Source organism: Lepidochelys kempii, chromosome 3 (genome assembly GCF_965140265.1).
Source record: "Lepidochelys kempii isolate rLepKem1 chromosome 3, rLepKem1.hap2, whole genome shotgun sequence".
In the NCBI taxonomy this organism is placed as follows: domain Eukaryota; kingdom Metazoa; phylum Chordata; order Testudines; family Cheloniidae; genus Lepidochelys; species Lepidochelys kempii.
Window position 1 is genome coordinate 12,559,569 of NC_133258.1, and position 19,478 is coordinate 12,579,046.

Below are 19,478 nucleotides of genomic sequence, written 5' to 3' on the forward strand. Positions count from 1 at the left end.
ACTAACCTGTGAACTAGCATTGGGAAATTTCCATTCCAAAGAGAGCTTTAGTAATGCATGCCAGCAACCTACACTTTGTCCCCAGTTGGAAAGATGTTGGCAGCGATTCAAAACCATATGTTAATAAGGATTTTTATATATATATATATATATATATATATATAATCCTTATTAACATATGTTTTTAATATATATATAAAGCATCCTTATTAACATATGGTTTTGCATGTATATCTATCTATATATATATGTGTGTATGTGTATAATATATATATATATATATATATATATATATATATATACACACAAACCTTATGGGCATCAACACACTTGTTCAAACAGCTTTTCAAATCTGAGTCCCAATCTTCATGAATGCATAAAAAGTTCCAGATGTTAAAATGTCCCAGGACATGCATTTTAACCAACTCTGTTCTGCATTTGTAGCTTGACATGCAAAGGAGGCATATTGATTAGAATTATTGGCATGCTTATTATTTTAGTTTTACCACTTCCGACCGAGTGGCATTTGCTCTGAAATGACTAGTCTTTTTGTTGTTTATTCCCAGCATGGTACTTTCAGTACTTGGTTGCTTTGGGAATTGCCCTTATCTCAGTATCCTGGACTTTTTAGAATGGATTACTGTTTTGCAGGTGCAAGTACAGAGAATGAGAGAGGGAACGGGGAGTGAATGGGAGAAGGTGAGAAGGGAGAGTGGGCTAGGGAATGTATGAATGAATGCAAAACGTCTGTGAGTTGCAAGACAATAAGGGCTAAAAATGTGCCCTTCCCTGCATGGGAGCACAAGCCGAGAGTAGGCAAAAGGAGACCACCTTTCTATTTACATCTCTACTTTACAGCTCAGGCAATACCCCGGTCTTTGTGCTCCTGGGGTAAAGGGATTCCATAGGTCTATTTACCATTGCCATGCAGCTAGTGCAGTCATTTACATGTGTGTAAACTCACTCTTCTCTGGTTGATAAATATGAGTCTCAGTGTCCCTGGTAGTCATTTGCTTTCCTTAAGAATGGATATGTGTGCACTGCCAGAAAATCCAAAACCTAAGAGAAAGAGATTACAGAATAATGCAGCTGAAAAGGGAGCCCGTTAGAACCAATGTAACCTGGATGATCTGCCTGGGGAGTGTAACAGAAGCCTAGTAGAGTTTGAAGACTGAGATTTTGAGTCTGATCCTGATCTCACATATACTAACTTTACACCAGTATTACTCCATTGACTTCAGTGCAGTTGTAACGCGAACAGACCCTTGTCATCAGCAGTCGGGATCAAACCGGGGACCTCTGGAGCTTAGTGCATGAGCCTCTACCGCATGAGCTAAAAGCCAACTGCCTCTTAGCTAGCGCTGTAGAGCGGGCTAAATGGAACGTCTCTCTGTATCCAGGAAAGCTACCACTGAATTTTAAGAATTAATCTAGGAAAATGCTGGATAATCTGAACGAAAGCATGAGGCTAACTATTTCAGGTCAAAGTTATTGCGCATATTGGCCCTTCACAAACACTTCAAATGAAGACAAGGTACCTAGCTGCTTGAAATGTGTTCAACCCCCTTAAATGCATTATACAAATTAGTTTCCTGTGTAAGGCCAGTTTGAGATATTCTTGCTCACACCGAGAGATGCATTACAGTCAATAGGTTAACTCATCCTACTCTATAACAAAAAAGGAATCAAACTGTCCCTCAGAACATCTTCAGCCCATTGCTGAATACAGAATTATTATATGTGCTACACTAAACAAAACATAACATTTTCTTGCAATCATAAAACTCTTCATAATTAAAACTGTTTTCTTATTTCTATCAAAGAAACCCTTCTGCCAGGTGTTGTCAGCAGCAAAAAGGGCCTGGTTCAATTTTCTATGGGTTCCTTCTGAAGACATATTACACCCACCTGAGCTCATGCCCAGAAACCTGGGAAACTATATGCACCACCTTGGGGGCAACCTTGATGAGCAATAGTTCCCCACTCCCAAGCACTGAGGCCAAAGACAACTTTATTTAGTGGGGTGGGATACATCGAAATAAACTTGGGGAAACCAATAATTTAATGAATTAAGAATGTGAGGCAATAATCCCACCCCTTAAGGTGTCTTAACAATCATCCCAACCTCATCCTCCTCCGGCAGTTGTGAGTGGCTAAGACATTCTAGCTCCCACCCTCCTCCCCAGCTCCCTATTCTCAGTTTGTCATCTTGGGTTGGTGGAGTCCAAAGAATCTGGCAGGTCAGTGCTGCCTGGGCCTCTCTGGAGGCCCCTCCATCTGACTTAGCTGAAGTGATTTCAGTTTTAATTGATGGTAGGGAGGCCCGCACCAGAGTACTTTAGGAAAACTGGTGCTTTGTTAGTGGTTTCAGCCCAAGACTCCTCAGCTCTGCACCATCCATCGCCTCAAAGCCTCCTCAGCTCTGTGCTGTCCATCACCTCGAAGTCACCTCAGGTCTGGGCCATCCATAGATTTGAAGCCACCTCAGCTCTGCAGTGTCTGCTGCCTTGAAGCTGCCCCAGCACTGCAGCATTCATCACCTTGAAGCCACCTAAGCTCTGCACCATCCATCATCTCAAAGCTGCCTCTGCTCTGTGCTGTCTGCTGCTTTGAAGCTGCCTCAGCACTTCATTGTCTGTCTTTTCAAAGCTGCCTCAGCTCTGCTCTCTAAAGAGCAATCAGTGATATCTAGGACCCCCTTACAGACCCCTTAGCACCAGGGAAATACTTCCAGCAGAAGGTAGGAGTTTCTTTCCCCTGTCTCTCCCCTTTTAGCCCTGTCCAGGATACCTTACCAACTGTGCTTGAATATGTTCTCTGTCAGGGACCCCAGGCATATTTGGTGTAGATCTCATGTTCCTTTATTTACTAGCAGGGTCAATAGCATTATATTGCCCCCAAATGCAAAACTTAACTGTATTTTAACCAGACACCCTTAACCAACCACATAACTGAAATGAAAATGAGGCCCAGCGCATTCAGTGAGTTTCTGTGGCTCACCAACAGATGCTGGCAGAGAGCTCCCTCCCTTATGGAGTTCTCAAGTGACTCTGGGCCACTCCTCTCCCATTTCACCAACACATGGCAATAGTTATCTCCCGACTCTGTAGGGCTTCAGGCCACAGGGCTTACACCAATGTGATGGAAAGATTTATTCTGCTGAGATCTCTGGGCTTTTAACTGTGAATTGTATTTCAGCAAAAATATCAATCATCGTATTTAAAAATTATTGTTCTTCTTATTCATTCATTATTTTGTAGCACCCAAAAACATGATAGGTGCAGTACAGGACACATTGAAAACCATTGTCCCTGATGCAAAAAACTTACAATCTTGTCTATAGATGTATGTTACACAATTAATAAGAATAACAATGAGAAAGAGAGGATGAAGTGAAGATGAATATAATAGCAATATTATCAATGATTATTCACTTTGAGTTTGGTTGTTCAATTCATTTAGCTTATTGTTCGATAGATAGATCATTCAAATTAAACTCTTTGCTATTTTGTCTTATAAATGTCCAGGTCTACAGTCACTGTTCATTACCTATTGCCAGTGGACTGTTGTTCTGGGCCAAGGTGTTCGAAGCACCGCAGGCCGGCAAAGGTACTCTGGAAAACGAGACCCACACGCAGCTAAGCAGCGAGTTATTGGCTTTATTGAAGGTTAGTGACACACCCGCAACGGGGACTCCAAGCGTTGCTGTCACGGAGGCAGAGAACCCAGCACACCGGAGCTTTGCCTGGGATGGAGTCCAACGAAGGGGTAAACTGCGAGCCATAATAAGCACTACACAGAAACAGCTCATGAATATATAATTAGATACTTTCCTAAAGGGCTTTCCGCTACCTGGCAAAGGGCCATGCAGGGCAGACAGAACCGGCCTAAAACCGGTTAGAGTTGGTTCCCCATGTCCTACATGAACCGGGCGGCCTCGAGAAAGCGGAAGCTCCCTAGCTAGGACGTAACGAAGTCTTCCGCAGTCCCTTACAACTGTCATCTGTATGGTTGGAATAAACAGCTTTGTTCAGCATTTGATACCAATGACAAAACTCCAGACAAACAAAAATGTATTGCCATAGTAATATAGGATGGAGTTATTTGAAGTGAAATATATTACCAGATAAATATACAGCTCGGATACCAGATGGATTAGCCTTTCATGCCATTTAAAGAAAGAAACCTATTTTGTAATATGAAAATTATGTTTATATCTCTGATCTCACCTGGTGCATTTTCCTTCCTATTCTGCTGATAATTTCAACACACTTTTCATGACGAGCAATTCCAGACTCCATTATTGTTCCAAGTTCTGATATTCTCATAGGAAATGAAGAACTGCCAAACCTTCCTTCCTGTCATAAAGACCTGGAAGAGGTGGATAAGACCAAAGAATCTTCTGACTTAGGGAACATTTTATTTATTTATTTACTTACTTATTTAGATAAATCCTCTCGGCAGGAAGGAGAAAACAAACATTTCAAACTCAGTTCCAAATATCTCATTTGGAATGTTTGCCTCATAATTACAGAGCTGCTGCCAAATAGCACACTGAGAGATATGTAGAATAATTTGGTATTAAAAGACGTGGAGGGAGGGGCAGTGGTGGCTTCAGATTTTTAAAAATGCAAAAGTATTATATATAGCATCTTTATTGGTAATCACAGCAGAGAGACCAATGATTTATTAGGATTCTGGAGGCACATGGATCTAAAACCCTTTCCATCATAGACGTGCTGCCACCTCTGGGTGGAAAATCACAGCTGTTCAATGGGACACAACAACAATATATAACATTTTAGGAGACAAAGTGTTGAATAAATTCCTTAGCCTATTGACACTGAGAATGTAGGTAATATGGAACAATCTTAATTAGAATTTGGCCAGGACACAGAGGTTAATATCTATATTTTGTACGCAAAGGGTCATGGAATTCTGATGGCTATGAAGAGCAACAGTCTCTCTTTTCAGAGTAACAGCCATGTTAGTCTGTATTCGCAAAAATAAAAGGAGTACTTGTGGCACCTTAGAGACTAACCAATTTATTTGAGCATAAGCTTTCGTGAGCTACAGCTCACTTCATCGGATGCATACTGTGGAAAGTGTAGAAAATATTTTTATATACACACAAAGCATGAAAAAATACCTCCTCCCACCCCACTCTCCTTTTATACCTCATCTGACAGTCAGCCCCTCCAGCAACAGTGACCCCCTAACACCATGTCAGTGCATTGGTCCAGTACAGAATTAGAGGGGAGAGAGCATCATCTACTGAGTCACCAGCAACACTTCCCAGTAAACCACTGTCAGACACCTCCACTCTTCAGGGAAGTCCACATCCAGAGCAGAACTTTGTGGTTTAAGCTATTTTTACTGCCTACTGTTATCTGGGTTTCTGAAAGTCCCATCCAGTTATTGACCTGGTCCAACACTACTCAGGTTCATAGAGATGATAAGATCACAGCCCTAGATAACATGAGACTTCCAGGGAGGGAAACACCTTAGGGGGCGAAAATAGACATGTGGGGCTCAGGGAAAATCTGCAGTACTCATCCATTTTTATACAAATTTGCTTGCACTATCAACTGTCTTGTGGATCAGCTGTTCTATGACCCTCTAGGTGAAGAATTTCTGCAGGATGAAATGGTTGATCACCCTTGCTCATTTTAATGTCAATCCCGTCCCTAGGAATGTGGGTGAGGCTCCAACTGAATAAGAGGTTCTTGGCCTCCCATGTAGTCAGAAGCTGAAACACATATTTCACCTTATGTAAGAGCTACACTCACCATCGCTTCTTTCGTCCCAGGAATAGGAAGAGCAAATTGCAAAGACCTAAACCCTCTAAGGGTGCTCAAGATCCCAACTGCAGCAAATATACATTATCCTTTCTTGGAAGCCAGGCCACTTAGGGCCCAGTCCAAGGCCCTTTGAAGTTAATTGGCCAGACACCAGAAAGAAGAGAGACTCCAGAGATCTGGATACGCCATAGTTCTCTAGGTGCTACAGTGCACACCTCCAGGGTGGTGCTCTGTGTGGGACAGTGACAAGAATCTTTGTTGATGGGACAGCAGAATGGAGGAATATGGCACAGTGCATAGCCAATAGTTCCCAAGCTTGCATAGCAGGAAGTGCAGAGGACTGTGCTTACTAATCATCTTATACCCAAAATCAGTAACTTTAGCCTAGCTGTGTCCTTTTCTTCCACAAGGAAAGAGATTCAGTCCCTCTCAACAGCGATGTAATTTGTACTTGCAAAGCCCTTGTTATACACCGGCCTTGTGTGGGGAGAACGAGGATTTGGTCCAGCTATTTGCAAGCAACTCCTATTCATTTGTGCACAAGGAAAACGACACACCAGTCACGGCACTCCATTCCTATGACAAGCTATGAAGGAGCTGCACTGGATCTGAACCATTCCAGTCTGGTTTAATGCATGCGTCCACATGGAAAATAATAGGAGCCAGCTCTGGGACAATATAACACAATAATGTGAATCAATGATTTCACAATGATAGTACCAAAGGAATTAAGGCCAAATACTGCTCCCATTGAAATCAATTAGAGTTTTGCTATTGATTGCAAGGAGAGCTGTAACAACTTTGATTATTTTAGCAACCAAGAGTGTGTTTCTAAATGACTTATGCTTTTAACAACATCCTTTCTCTTTCATTTACATTCCAGATACACAAAAATGGCTGTGCTGATGTTTACAGGGGGAAAATAACTGATCTTAACAGTTTATTTCAGCATCAGGAAAGTCAGGATTCGTCTCTGGCCTCATATTGGTTAAGGATAAATTGGGTAAAGTATTTCTTTTTTTGCTGGCCATAAAACAGACCACGCATGCTTTCTGTTGCAGGAATGGTTAAGCAGCACTTTAAAATGTTTAAAACTTTAAAAAGTTTGCCTGGTTCCTGAGAGCTGTAGAGCTTTAGGATGTAGCTAGTGAGGGGTGCACAGGATCTCCTCCCATTCAGCTCAGGCTAGGAGGGAATGGCTTTGGGACAGACAAAGGCATGCAGACCAGGCAGTGCCAACCGTTGGCCTGACCCTGGAAGGTGCTGGGTTTTTTTCCAACCTCGTCAAAGTCGTATGAGCAGAGGGTGTTCAGCACCTTGCAGGAGGCACTCACAGCACCTCGCAGGCTCAGGCCCCACCTATATAGGCCTAGATTGTGCCATTTAGGAATAGCCATGGGTAAGGGAGTCCTGATGCGCCTGAGCTATTTGGTGTGCAGATTGCACCAACCTTTGCAAACTGCTTCTTCAGAGTGTACCTCCACCTCCTCCTCTGCACCCCTCTTGAAATAATGTGGGACCCCAGGGATTAGGGTGACCATATTTCCCTATGCTGAATACGGGACACCTGGTTCTCCGCACAGCCCTAGGCGTCAGAGGTGACCCACCGGGGCGGGATATGGAGGAGCAGAGGGGTGGGGGGGGTGAAGGGGAAAAGCAGGGAGAAGATAGAGAGAGGGGGAGCATATAAAGGGTTGGTGGGTGGGCAGCAGAGGCGACACGGAATCAGCCACTACCTGGTGCCTGCCCACACTCACCAGCCACCGCAGCTTGCGGTGCACAGCCAGTGCTGGACGGAAATGGGATGGAAGGTGAGGTCCTGCTGGCCAAGAGCCAGCACGCAGCAGGGGCTGCACTGACAGACCAGCAGAGGGAGCAGCCAGCCCCGCACGCTGCATCTTTGCCCTGCCACCAGCCTTGCACATCCGTGTCCATCGTCAGCCACTGGACTCACCACTGGTGGGCAGGCAGTTGGCGAGCATTGATCTGGCCTGCAGCAGGACTCGCCCGTACTGATGGGGAGCAGTCAGAAAATATGGGACAATTTGCCCATTTTTCAGAAAAAGTCAGGACACCTGCAGGAGGGCTTAAATACAGCACTGTCCCTTTAAAAACGGGACATCTGGTCACCCTACCAGGGATGCACTGATGGAGAAAGCTCTGCAGATCCCATGAGCAGGGGCTGTAGTTGTAACCAGCTTTGGTGGAGGGTGCACAAGTGGGAGAAGGCAATGTTGTAACAGACCATTGTATCTATGACATATGATATAATATCTACATATGATAATTTGTCTAAATGAAATTTAACATAGGATGTAAACAATACAGTTTGTTCCCTTCATAGAAGAGGGCACACATTTTATTATCTAATTACAACAGGGTTAGCAGGTATTGGCATTGCAGACCAAGATCATTTCCCACCCTCACATATAGGCATGTACTGACCTTCCTGCAATTCCCTGAGCTGCTGTCACTCTCCTACTATGTCCTCTTGAGTTTCCAACTTAGATTCCCAAATAAATAAGTCACAACAGCCACAGGCCAGGAATAAATTTCTTTTTAATTATTATTTTTTTCTTCAATTGGTAAAGACCTAAGATACCTGCTACAATCCCTTAAATATTTAGGATTGATTGTCATGGCAGATAAGTCACTCAATGGAAAACCACAGAGAATACCAACAGGTGATATCTTTCTTGCTACTAAAAGAAATAGTTTTTTCTATCATTTTTTTCTATCTATCTATCTATCTATCTGTTGCATCCATTCAATAAAATGCCATTAAAAACTCCATGGGGATTATTCATTTTCTTAAAGTTAGGTATGTACCTTGCTGAATTAGGATCTGTGTAGATATTTTCATTGCACCATTACCAAAGCATGGGAATGCTTAGAACTAAAATATTCAGGTAGACTACCTTGAAGTGTCTCTTGGAGACTGATAACTACAACTGCAAATGCTGGGGAGGCCTTCTGACTCCTGTCCAATGTGTGCTGGATATTACATCAATGTATGGTGCAGCAAAATAAGTGTCACAGTGGTGGAGTCAGTTAGATTTCTAAAGAGAACCTGGTTGTGATGGGGTCCTCGGGATGCAACCTGGTCTGTGGGACCACTGAGTCCTCAAAACCCACCAACCCGGGCTGCCTCTCACATTGTGCTTCTGCTGTCAAGCTACAATCCTTTGACAGGCACTGCACTCACACAGACATCCACAGGCAGGGACACACCCAACTGAATTATATGAACGATCTCCCAGCCACATATGAACCATCAACAGGGAGGCTCCAGCCAATTCCCCACAGCTCCCCAGTCTTGCACCCGAGAACTGTACTATTTTGCAGTAATCAGAAACCTGGCCAGTGTAAGTTCATTATCTAGTTTGCCACTTCGTCAAAGGAAGGGGGACATGCACCAGCCTTTGTAACCTGAGATTTCTTAAGTTCTTTAGACAAACTCACTGGTAAGGCTGAAACATTAACATATGTTTATTAACTACAGAAAGACAGATTTAAAGTGATTATAAGTGATAGGCATAAAGGTCAGAGACAGTTACCTTAAGAAAATGAAAAGTAAACACACATTCTAAGTCCTAAGCTTTTACACTAAGCAAAAGCTGAACCAAACAGCTTTTCTCACCCGAACAAATGTTACAAGCAGCTTACAGTTCTTCAGTACACAGACTGGACCCTTTTCCAGCCTGGGACCAAACTCCCTCAGTTTAAAGTCTTTTTCTTCCAGAACTCCTTCCGGGCGTTGAGTTAGGAGGGAAGAGAGGCCGTGTGATGATGTCACTCTCCCTCTTTTATACTTTCTTCCAGCTGCTAGAAAGATTCTCACTGTGACATGGGTTATGCTACATCTACACTAGCCCTTTTGGTGGTATCACTTATGTCGCTCAGGAGTGTGAAAAAAACTCCCCCCTAAATGACATAAGTGACACTGACAGATGCATAGGTGTGGACAGCGCTATGTCAACGGGAAATGCTCTGCCACCAACATAGCTACTATCACTCGTTGGGGGTGATTTAACTATGTCAAGGTGAGAGCTCTCTACCATCAGCATAGAGCAGCTACACAGGAGATCTTACAGCAGAGCAGCTGCGTCGGTATAGCTCTGTGGCTGTAAGGTATCGAGTGTAGATCTAGCCTAAATCCACTACCATGGCGTATGTGCCTTCTCCGAGAAATCTCTGGAATAGTGGACTGTGTGTTGATAAGCCGTTAATGATTGTCTGCCTATTGATGGCTGTTCCTTTGTTTTAACTGAAAGGCTGATTGTGGGTGTTCCCAACCTCCCAACACAGTGCAGTGACACATACAGCAATACTTCATAGCGGCAGGTGTAATGGTAGCACATACAATCCAACAGGATATTAATATTCAACAGATCGACCTTTAAAATGATACCTCGCAAGGGGTACTTTGTACAAAACACATCATAATGATATGACGGTGGCAAATATGGGAGTTCCAGGGAGCTACTTTGAGATACAGAGTGTCACAAAGGTACAAAATCTTCAGTTGACTCCATTAATGAAGAGGATGCCAGAATGCAAAGGATGGTTCGTCTTGACCTTTCAAGCTGATTCATCCCAGGAAGGCACTGTAGCTCCTGCTAAAAACTGATCTGCATGCACTGTGCGTTTAATACTGAACTTGTCTCAGCAGTGGCCACAGTGGGAACCCCTCATAACATGGCTATAAGTTGTCCCGGTCCTGATTCGTAAACGCTACTCACATCTACACTTGGCCTACCTGTGTCCATTGTTCTTGCACTTGGGTCATCCTCAAAGATTTCGGCAAGTCAAAACAGGTAAGCAACTGCTTTCTGACCATTAGAGGTGCTGGAGACTTCTTTGTACTGTCACAATGACAGGCTATGTTTCAATAAAATTATAAGAAACGGTCCAGGTGTCTGTGATTAGGTTATATGCCTTATTAACTATGCAAACCTTGCTTTATTGTTTAAATAAATCTTTGTGCTAGCCTGTTAGTTGCTGACTGGTACCACGCTGCACTGATATGATACACACCATTCATCTTCACAAAAGTTCTGATGGACTCATTGGAAAGAAGCTGAGGTCTTTTGTTGTCAGTTCTGATAAGTTATGATGGCTAAACGTCTCAAGCAGTTTCTGGATAACACATCACACAGATCTGTCAACTCTTCTGAGTACATGTCAATGATCATCAAGATCCTTTGAAAAGGCTAGCAAAATCCATTTTGAAGGCACTGCTTGGGATTCTCAGGCTCTCACCACCAATGCAGTAGTGCCAATTAAATAATATTCCTTACACTGAGACAGAGTAACAAAAACTTTTGTCTTCTCTTCACTATCTTTGGCAAATGTCACCCATAGAGGCATCTCACTGCAGTGTCCAGCATGAGGATGTTCCAGAATCTGTTTTTTTAAATGTGGTGGAATAATAACTTGAAGATTCCCATAATAGACACCTTTATGTCTGAAATAATACAATGTAGCTGGACTTTTGAGTTTCCTAGTGTTTCTCCATGTCCAAAAATTGTCATCAGATTGGATATACCCTTGAATATTTTCTCACTTGTGAAGCTTTCACATTGTCTTTTCTCCAAACAGGATGACAGCTAGCTACATCTTCAGGGCTTTGAATGGCAAAGCTGATGTCAACGCCATCATGTAGAAATCAGCCTCACAACCTCTGTTAAGCTTAGAACTTAAATGGACTGAAATTCATACCAGTGGCAGGATAGCAACAAGCCCCCTTTTTTAATAAGTTGTTTACCTGCCAAGCATGGAAACTTAGGGTGACATCCTGGCCCCACAGAAGACAATAGTAAAACTTCCATTGTCATCACTGAGGACAGGACTTCAGGACTTCATCTTTAACTGCTGCCTTCTCATAATTGTTATGGTAGACTATGAAGGTGGAGTAAAACGTAACCGACGGGTTACACTTAAGTAGAAAAAAGAAAGAAAGAAAGAAAGAAAGAAAGAAAGAAAGAAAGAAAGAAAGAAAGAAAGAAAGAAAGAAAGAAAGAAAGAAAGAAAGAAAGAAAGAATATGAAAAGAGGAAATGAAAAAGGGGAATGAGAGGAGACGAAAAGTGAAGGGGAAAATGGACAAAGAGAAGAAAGGAAGAGAAGATCAAAATGTTACTAAGCATGATTTAATTTATTCATTTTTCTACATTTCATTGCAAATTGCTGATGGAAGAAGTGGGAGGATCTTTGACGGGCAAGGTATTTTTTTCCAGTCAACTACAGACCCGGTTATCTCTCCTTTTCCCTAGATTGAACCTGCACCCAAATGTTTATTTTTTAGACAATATTTGCGTGGTATGCAGAATACGATATTGCTCTTCAAAAATCCTAGGTAATAGCCATTAGTTCATCGGATGCATACAGCTGTAGCTCACGAAAGCTTATGCTCAAATAAATTTGTTAGTCTCTAAGGTGCCACAAGTACTCCTTTTCTTTTTGCGGCTGCTACTCTGAAACCTGTAGTTAGTTAATGTTTGGGAAGTTCTTTGAATATGCCAAGTTCCATATAAATGCTAAGTATTATTGTTATTCTCATGTGAAAGCTGCTGCTCCATGGATCTTCTAACTTAAATGGGAAGCATGTTATGGCTCGGATTACGTACATGCATACTTTTGGGCACCGGAGTAGTCCAACTGAAGTCAAATGTGCTGAATGTTGTGCATATGTGTAAGTGCTTTGAAAAACTGGGGCCTATAATGACAATGTACAGATATGAATCAGATGTTGTGCCCTATTCTGCAAAAAACATGCTCACACTTTGGTCTTCAGGAAAGCAGAGAACTTTTTCTGGATTCTGCGGCTGCTTCTGCTGCTTGCTGCCACCCCCTGAGAGTCTTGTCTGATATTGCTGTAGGTACAAGGAATGCATGACCTGAGAAGGACATTGTCAATCCTTCCTTTCATCCCATAATAAGAAAGTTCAGAAGAAAGCTTAGTTTTGACCTTTTGAGTACAGTAATCTGATTATAGTCTCACCAGAAATTTTAAGTAACTAGCTGGCTAACCCCAGTAATATCCCTCCTCCTGTTCACTTTATGGAAAGATCCTGTTGTCAGGAAATATAAAGCTCTCAACACCTTTACCACAACTAGGATTATAGCCCCCCCAGGATAATGCGTTTCCAACTGTATTTCTTATGGGTGGTGCAAACCTCAGTCAACCTCATCAACAAGGCTGCAGCAGAGTTAACTGCAGGCTTGCCAGGGAGAACATCAGTGATTCTATTCATGACGTTGGTCTGGAACTGAAACTACTTTCCCCAAGCATGTTATTTTTAATCAGGTCATTTCCCTTTGAAACCTTTATAGAAATCCGCAGTGATTCATTCTTCGAGACTGATGTATGAAGGACCCCATCATACACCACTGATGTCAACGGGAACTGTGCCACTGGCTTGAATTGGTGCAGGATCAGAGAATCAGTGGTTTTATATCCACAGCTCTAGTTAAAATCAATGGGAGTTGTAGGCACTCAAGCCCAGACACTAATAACTGGGTCTACTGAAACAGAGACACTATGTGTCCAACATATGCAAAATGCTCTCCAGCTTTTTCTGCCAGATTCAGAGGCCACTGAGGATTTTCACTGCTGCTGCTGCTGCTACTCTTCATAGCATTGTGTTTCCAAACTGATAGCAAACATCCCTATTTTAGGCAATGGCCCCTCTTTAAACCATAGCACCTGTCACAGTGCCTTTTTCTGGTTACTTCACATTTCTTTATGCCTGTGCTCAGCTCTGCAGATGATTCAAAGCCAAAAAGGCATCTAGTGAGATATAAATAGCAGAGCGCAATGCAAGTACAATGGGAGAGCACACACACACATCCTTATCTATTAGGATAACTATTATCCCACTTTGGGGGTCAGAGAAATGAGCTCCTCTTGGCATCAGGCCCAAAGTATGCACCTAATACTTAGGTGCCAAAACCTCTCTGAACTCAGGGTTACATAGATAAATCCTATGACATTTGGACACCCCCAGATTTGTGCAGTGTGAGGTGGGGGTGATGCCAAACTCTGGATCCAGATCGGTATTTTTCAGCTTGGGCCTCTACTTAGTATTATATTAGGTGTCATAAATGAAATTCTCATATGCGTCTTACATCAAAGCAGAATAGGATACTTCAGAGACGGTGTAAAAGTCTTGAATACTTATAAATCTGCTTGTAAAGCTATAATAATATTTAGCTTTTGTATAGTATTTTTTGTCTGTAGACTGCAAAGTGATTCACAAAGGATGGTATGTATTATTATACCCATTTATGGAAGAACTGAGGGATGAAGGGCTTCTGCAGGCTAGTAGTAGGTGTGGGAATAGATGCCATAATTCCTGACTCCTGCCCTGGGCCCCTACGCTACCTTTCTAAGGGCTTCTCTACATTTGAAAATTTACCAAAATAGCTATTCCAGAATCATTATTCCAGATTTGGAGTACTTACTTCAACATAAAGCCCCATTAAGATACTCTTATTCTGGAATAGGAAGGACTTTTTTCTGATTTCTGATTTCTGATTCAGGCACTCTAATTCCAGAATAAGAGTGTCCACATGGGTGGTCATACCAAAATAACTCTTCTGCAGTAGTTATTTTGGTATATTTCCAAGTGTAGATAAGCCTTAAGGTATATGAAAAGAAACGCGTGTACATCTCTGTGTGAGGCAGTACTAAGAACTCTAAAACATAAGAAACTTCAGTGTATTGGCAATAACAATGGGATCATTGCTCAATATTCAGGCACACAAACCACTAGAGCTGAGCAAATAATTTGTAGCAAAAAAGAATTGTTTGATTAATTTACCTTCTTTTTATGGTCATGCATGGTCTTCAAGTCTTACAGATTATTCATTATTTGAAATCATTTGACAAATAACTTCTATGAATAAATCTTCACCTGGAGATAATCCAGGAGCAGTTCATTGTATCTGATATTTGAAATTCGAGCTGTGCTGGTTAGTTCTGATTGGAGACAGAGTGTATTTGTTGTTATTTCTATTCCCTGATTGGATGATTGTAACTTTTAGGGTATGTCTACAATGCAAGTGAAAGTGTGGTTGCAGTACAGGCAGGTGGGAGCTTTAATCTAGCTAATTTGGGTAACGATATTACTGTAGACATGGTACCATGGGCTTCTGCAAGGGTTAGCAACCAAAGTGTCTACCCAGGTTCCTAGTAGACTTGTACTCTGGATGCTAGTGCATGGTGAAGACCACACCACCATATCTACATGACCATTGTTATGTGTGCTAGCTAGATTGAAGCTACCACATGCTACTATCACACCTTCACTTGCAGTGTAGACGTACCCTTACTAACAAGTTTCAGGTGCAAGTACTCATTTTTAAGAGTTGAAAGAGTTGCCACAAATGTCCTGTAACAGTCACTTTAACTTCTGTTTCCACAAACATTCCTATAGAAAATGTGTTGTCTATGCTGATGGGAAACTTACACAATGGGAGTATGAACATAGCAAAAGTATAGTAAGTGGTTTATTTGTGCAAACAGGCAATATTTGGGGAATAGCCCAGCCCTACTCACAACTGGTTTCACTAATATATGTTCAATTTGGGCCTGATTTTGCAACTTTTTCTCAAGGTGCTAAGCACTTACTGATACATCTACCCCCATTAAAGTCAATGAGACTATGTCTTACTATGCTCACCAACATCAGGGTTGTACAATCTAACATTTCATTGCAGAAAACCACAGTTGAACTTTGGTTATGTTTATACACACACATATCACACACATCAGCTACAGAGACATCAATTGACAGTCACTCTGTCACCGTCATATTGCTGTACCCACATTCTTAACAATCTTTCCACCACATGTCTATTCAGTCACATACACATTCAGCCTCACTCTTAATACCACTCTCACCTTCAATTACAATCATCCCCTCTTACCGCTATTAACATATACTCACTCAGACACTTTCACATTCAGTTACATACCCACTCCCCAACATTCCCATTCAGTTATACTCACAAAGCTACACCCACACCTAATTAAAATCACACCCTCACACTCCCATTCAGTTATATTACCAATGCTACACCCACACTTAATTACAATCACATTCAATTAAACCAGCAATTCTGCACCTACAGTGTAATCCTTCCCTCACGTTCACATCCACTTACAGTCAATAGCCCTCATTGGGAAGCACATGCCTGCTTGTCATATTCAGGAACACGCAGGAAAAGCCAGACCTTCCTCTGTCATTTTGACCACATAGAAAACAAAGCAAACACAATTGGTTACCAGTAATCATGGAAGGTGACTGTCCCCAGGCAATGCCTCCCTCACAGCAAAATACCCCCTGGGGTGTGTTACCTTCCTATCCTGCTAGATTCTACTATCAGCACTTAGATACTGCTCGTAATATTAATTATAATAAAATAATAATTTCAGTATGATGGCAACTAACCAAGATCAGGGGTCCAGTATGCTAGGTGCTATACAAACACAGTAAGACAGTCCCCTCCCTGAAGAACTAACAAACTAAAGAGACAAGACAGACAAAGGTTAGGGGAAAGGACCCCTTATCACCACACAGTGCATGAGCCCCTCACAACCATTAATGAGTTCTTGAGCACAATATGCCTTTGGGGAAAAGAAGTATTGTTTTTCCCATTTCATAGATGAGGAACCTGGCCACAGAGAGAGCATGATTTGCCCCAAATCACACGGGAGGTTTGTGGTGGAGGGGGGAATTGAATCCTGATCTTCTTAGTCCCAGTCCAGCACCTTGATCATAACCATAAGACTATCCAAGAGACTATCTCTTCCCTTTGTTGAGCCCACAATTTTGCTGTTGGAAGGCCTTGGGCCCAGATAGCTTCTGTTAATTTCAATGGCAATTTGTCCTGGTCCTACAAAACTTTTTCTGGCAAAATTCAACACCAGCAGGCTGATCTCTGGGACATTAGACCTGATTACGGTCTAGGCCAAAAGTCAGAAGAAGGGATATCTGCACTGATGACATTGAAATCCATGAACCTGCACAGTGATATTGAATATTATGAATAGAAAGAACCAAATCAGAAAAATAGGAGCTATGCACAAACACACCATTGAATTTTCACCCCTGCTTAGAATTAAGTTTGATCTGAACCATTTATTTATTTGTTTATTTATTTATATTCTTTTTGCAGTTCTTTAAGCTCCTTCCACCCCCAGTTTTCCTGTTCCTTTGCTCTTCCAGCTTCCACACTGGAAGTAGAAGCCCCTGAAATCTGGCAAGACTTCCTGCTCTTGAGAGATTTCTACACAAATTTTGATTCAGAGAGATAAGCAAAGCTCTGGATAAATAGACAAACTTCCAGTTGCTTATTCAAATGGACCCTCTGATCTCTGTCAAGTAGCATCGGGAAAAAAATAAAATGCTACTTTTACCCAAACAACTTTTGCTGCAGTGATATTTATTATTTTATATTTCTAAATTTAGAATATTTCTACAACTTGTTCCTTGCAGTGGGCTGGATCCATCAGTCCTTATTCAAATAGAAATCCTATTGAAATTCATAGTAGTTCTGCTTGAGAATAGACTGTAGGATTTGGCCCAGTCTATGGCTATATGCCTGTTGCCACAATAGGAGACACATGGCCTATTCAGAGATGCCTTTACTGGATGCCAGGCCACAAATAAAGAGAGACATGTGGTGCGGGGTAAAATTAGCCACTGTTTTATTAAATAGCCAATTGAGCCAAATCAACCAAACCTAAATCAGTTAGGATGTCTTTGTTGATCCTGACCAGGACTAATATGTGATTATAACATACACTGGTTCCTGCAATTACCACTCCACAGCCAATCATCCTACCTCCTGAATCCCTGCTCTATGCATGGAGGAGGGGCAAGAAGAGTAGTGAAAGATCCTGTCCTCCTACATCCCAGCCAGGACCTTCAACCAGTGCTGGAGCCAAAAGTGATATCACAAGGGGGAAGGGCCAGGAGTGGTGTGCCTAGCAAAGTCAACAGCAGGGGTCAGCAGAAAGAGAGCCAGATTCACCCTGCTGTTACCTTGTTGATTTCAGTGGAATTATACCAGTGTAGAAGTACCAAAGAGAGTCATTATTGTAGAATGACCAAAGGGAATATTTGAGTATCCTCATCACAAAACTTGATATTCTTCTATTTTAAACGGCTTTGGGGTGGTTTGTGTTGGTTACTTGTTTTTGTTGTGGTAATTCCAGGCTTGCTCTTGTGAATATTTCAGTTGCAAGTATTAAATCACCCGCTCCAGCATTCTGGCTTCAGACAAAACTCATCTGATGAAGTGAGCCATAGCTCACGAAAGCTTATGCTCAAATAAATTTGTTAGTCTCTAAGGTGCCACAAGTCCTCCTTTTCTCTTTGACCTTGTAACCCTTTCTTATGCAAGAAACCCTTTCCATCTAAATTTTCAAAAGTGACTAGTGATGTTTAGTGCCTCCATGTTGGGGAATCCCATGTATCAGACATCTGAAAGGAGCCTGGTTTTTGTTTTTGTTTTTGTTTTCAGAAGTGCAAAGTGTCCAACCATTCAAAGTCAGGCCCCCCGTCAGCTATCAGGAGTTGGCCACCCTCAAAATGGAAGCACCCCCATTCTCTAGCAACTTTTGAAAACCTGGGCTTAGCCTAATCCTATGAAACTGCTGGGGTCTGCTGGTGTATATGTGGTTGCAGGATCACGACCCAAAATCGAAGTCCTAGGTCTGCCAGCGAGGCAAAATTGGAATCAGAAGGGAACACACTAGTGAGATCACGATAATGTATGTTATTGTTGGTAATAATCATTTATTATTGTTGCTGTTCTTATTGTATTTTATTATAAAACAATGTAGGCTCTAAATGTCTGGGTCCACAGCCAGAATAAAAAAAAAAACAAAGCCTGGGCCACCTTGCCTTTAATTTTCTAACTGCTGTTTTGTAAGGCTGTGTCATGCTTCTCAGTTCAAACACGCTTTGGCTCTTTATTATTCATGGGCCTTTTTCTCAGCCAGTGGTGTTGAATAATAAAACAGCCCAGGATCAAATGGGCCAATTCTCCACGCCTGACACCAACTGCTACTGTTCACTGGGCTCCACCAAGCGTTGCCTCTGATAATGAGTGGGATTTGGTTAAACAGTAAATTAATGAATAATGAAATATCCAGGTTGATCAGTTAGAGAGCACGCTTGCTTGGCCCCTGGCGAAACGCTCGGGGCAGAAATTACTCTCAAACGGCACTTGCCTGTCTGCTGGTCTGGGTAACTATTTTACAGCCTATTGCTTGACAGAATGCGGGGGGTGGGGGGGTATGGAAAGGGAAATGGGGAGGGAAGCGGGCAGGACAACCTAGTTATCACCTTGCTAAATAATGTATATAAGGAGCGATTTGCAAATATGATTCTGAACGTCAAACAGTGGGAGAGTTTAAAAAGACGGCTAAGGGTAGGAAAGAGCCGGAGCTAGATGACACTGATTTAGTTGGGGATTGGTCCTGATTTAGCTGGGGACTGGTCCTGCTTTGAGCAGGGGGTTGGACGAGCTGACCTCCTTCCAACCCTGACATTCTGTGATTCTAGACAGCTAGATACAGAGGGAGGGCGGAAATTAGAGGCCTCCTTAGAGCAAACCCATTTGTTTCAAACAGCAACTTTGCTAGAAGCAGAGCTGCCCTGTC

General features: G+C 42.2%; 1 protein-coding gene across 5 annotated transcripts in view; it reads right to left on the reverse strand.

The window, feature by feature from the left end:
* TFAP2B (transcription factor AP-2 beta) overlaps positions 1–19,478 on the reverse strand; it is a 219,507-nt gene that overhangs the window by 162,833 nt on the left and 37,196 nt on the right. The window contains exon 10 of one of the 5 annotated variants that reach the window (XM_073335729.1): positions 16,027–16,045. The exons of the other annotated variants lie outside the window; for them this stretch is intronic. The gene's annotated coding sequence lies outside the window, so the exon portion shown is untranslated. Of the gene's footprint in view, positions 1–16,026; positions 16,046–19,478 lie in introns of those variants that run through there. 5 annotated transcript variants of the gene reach the window in all.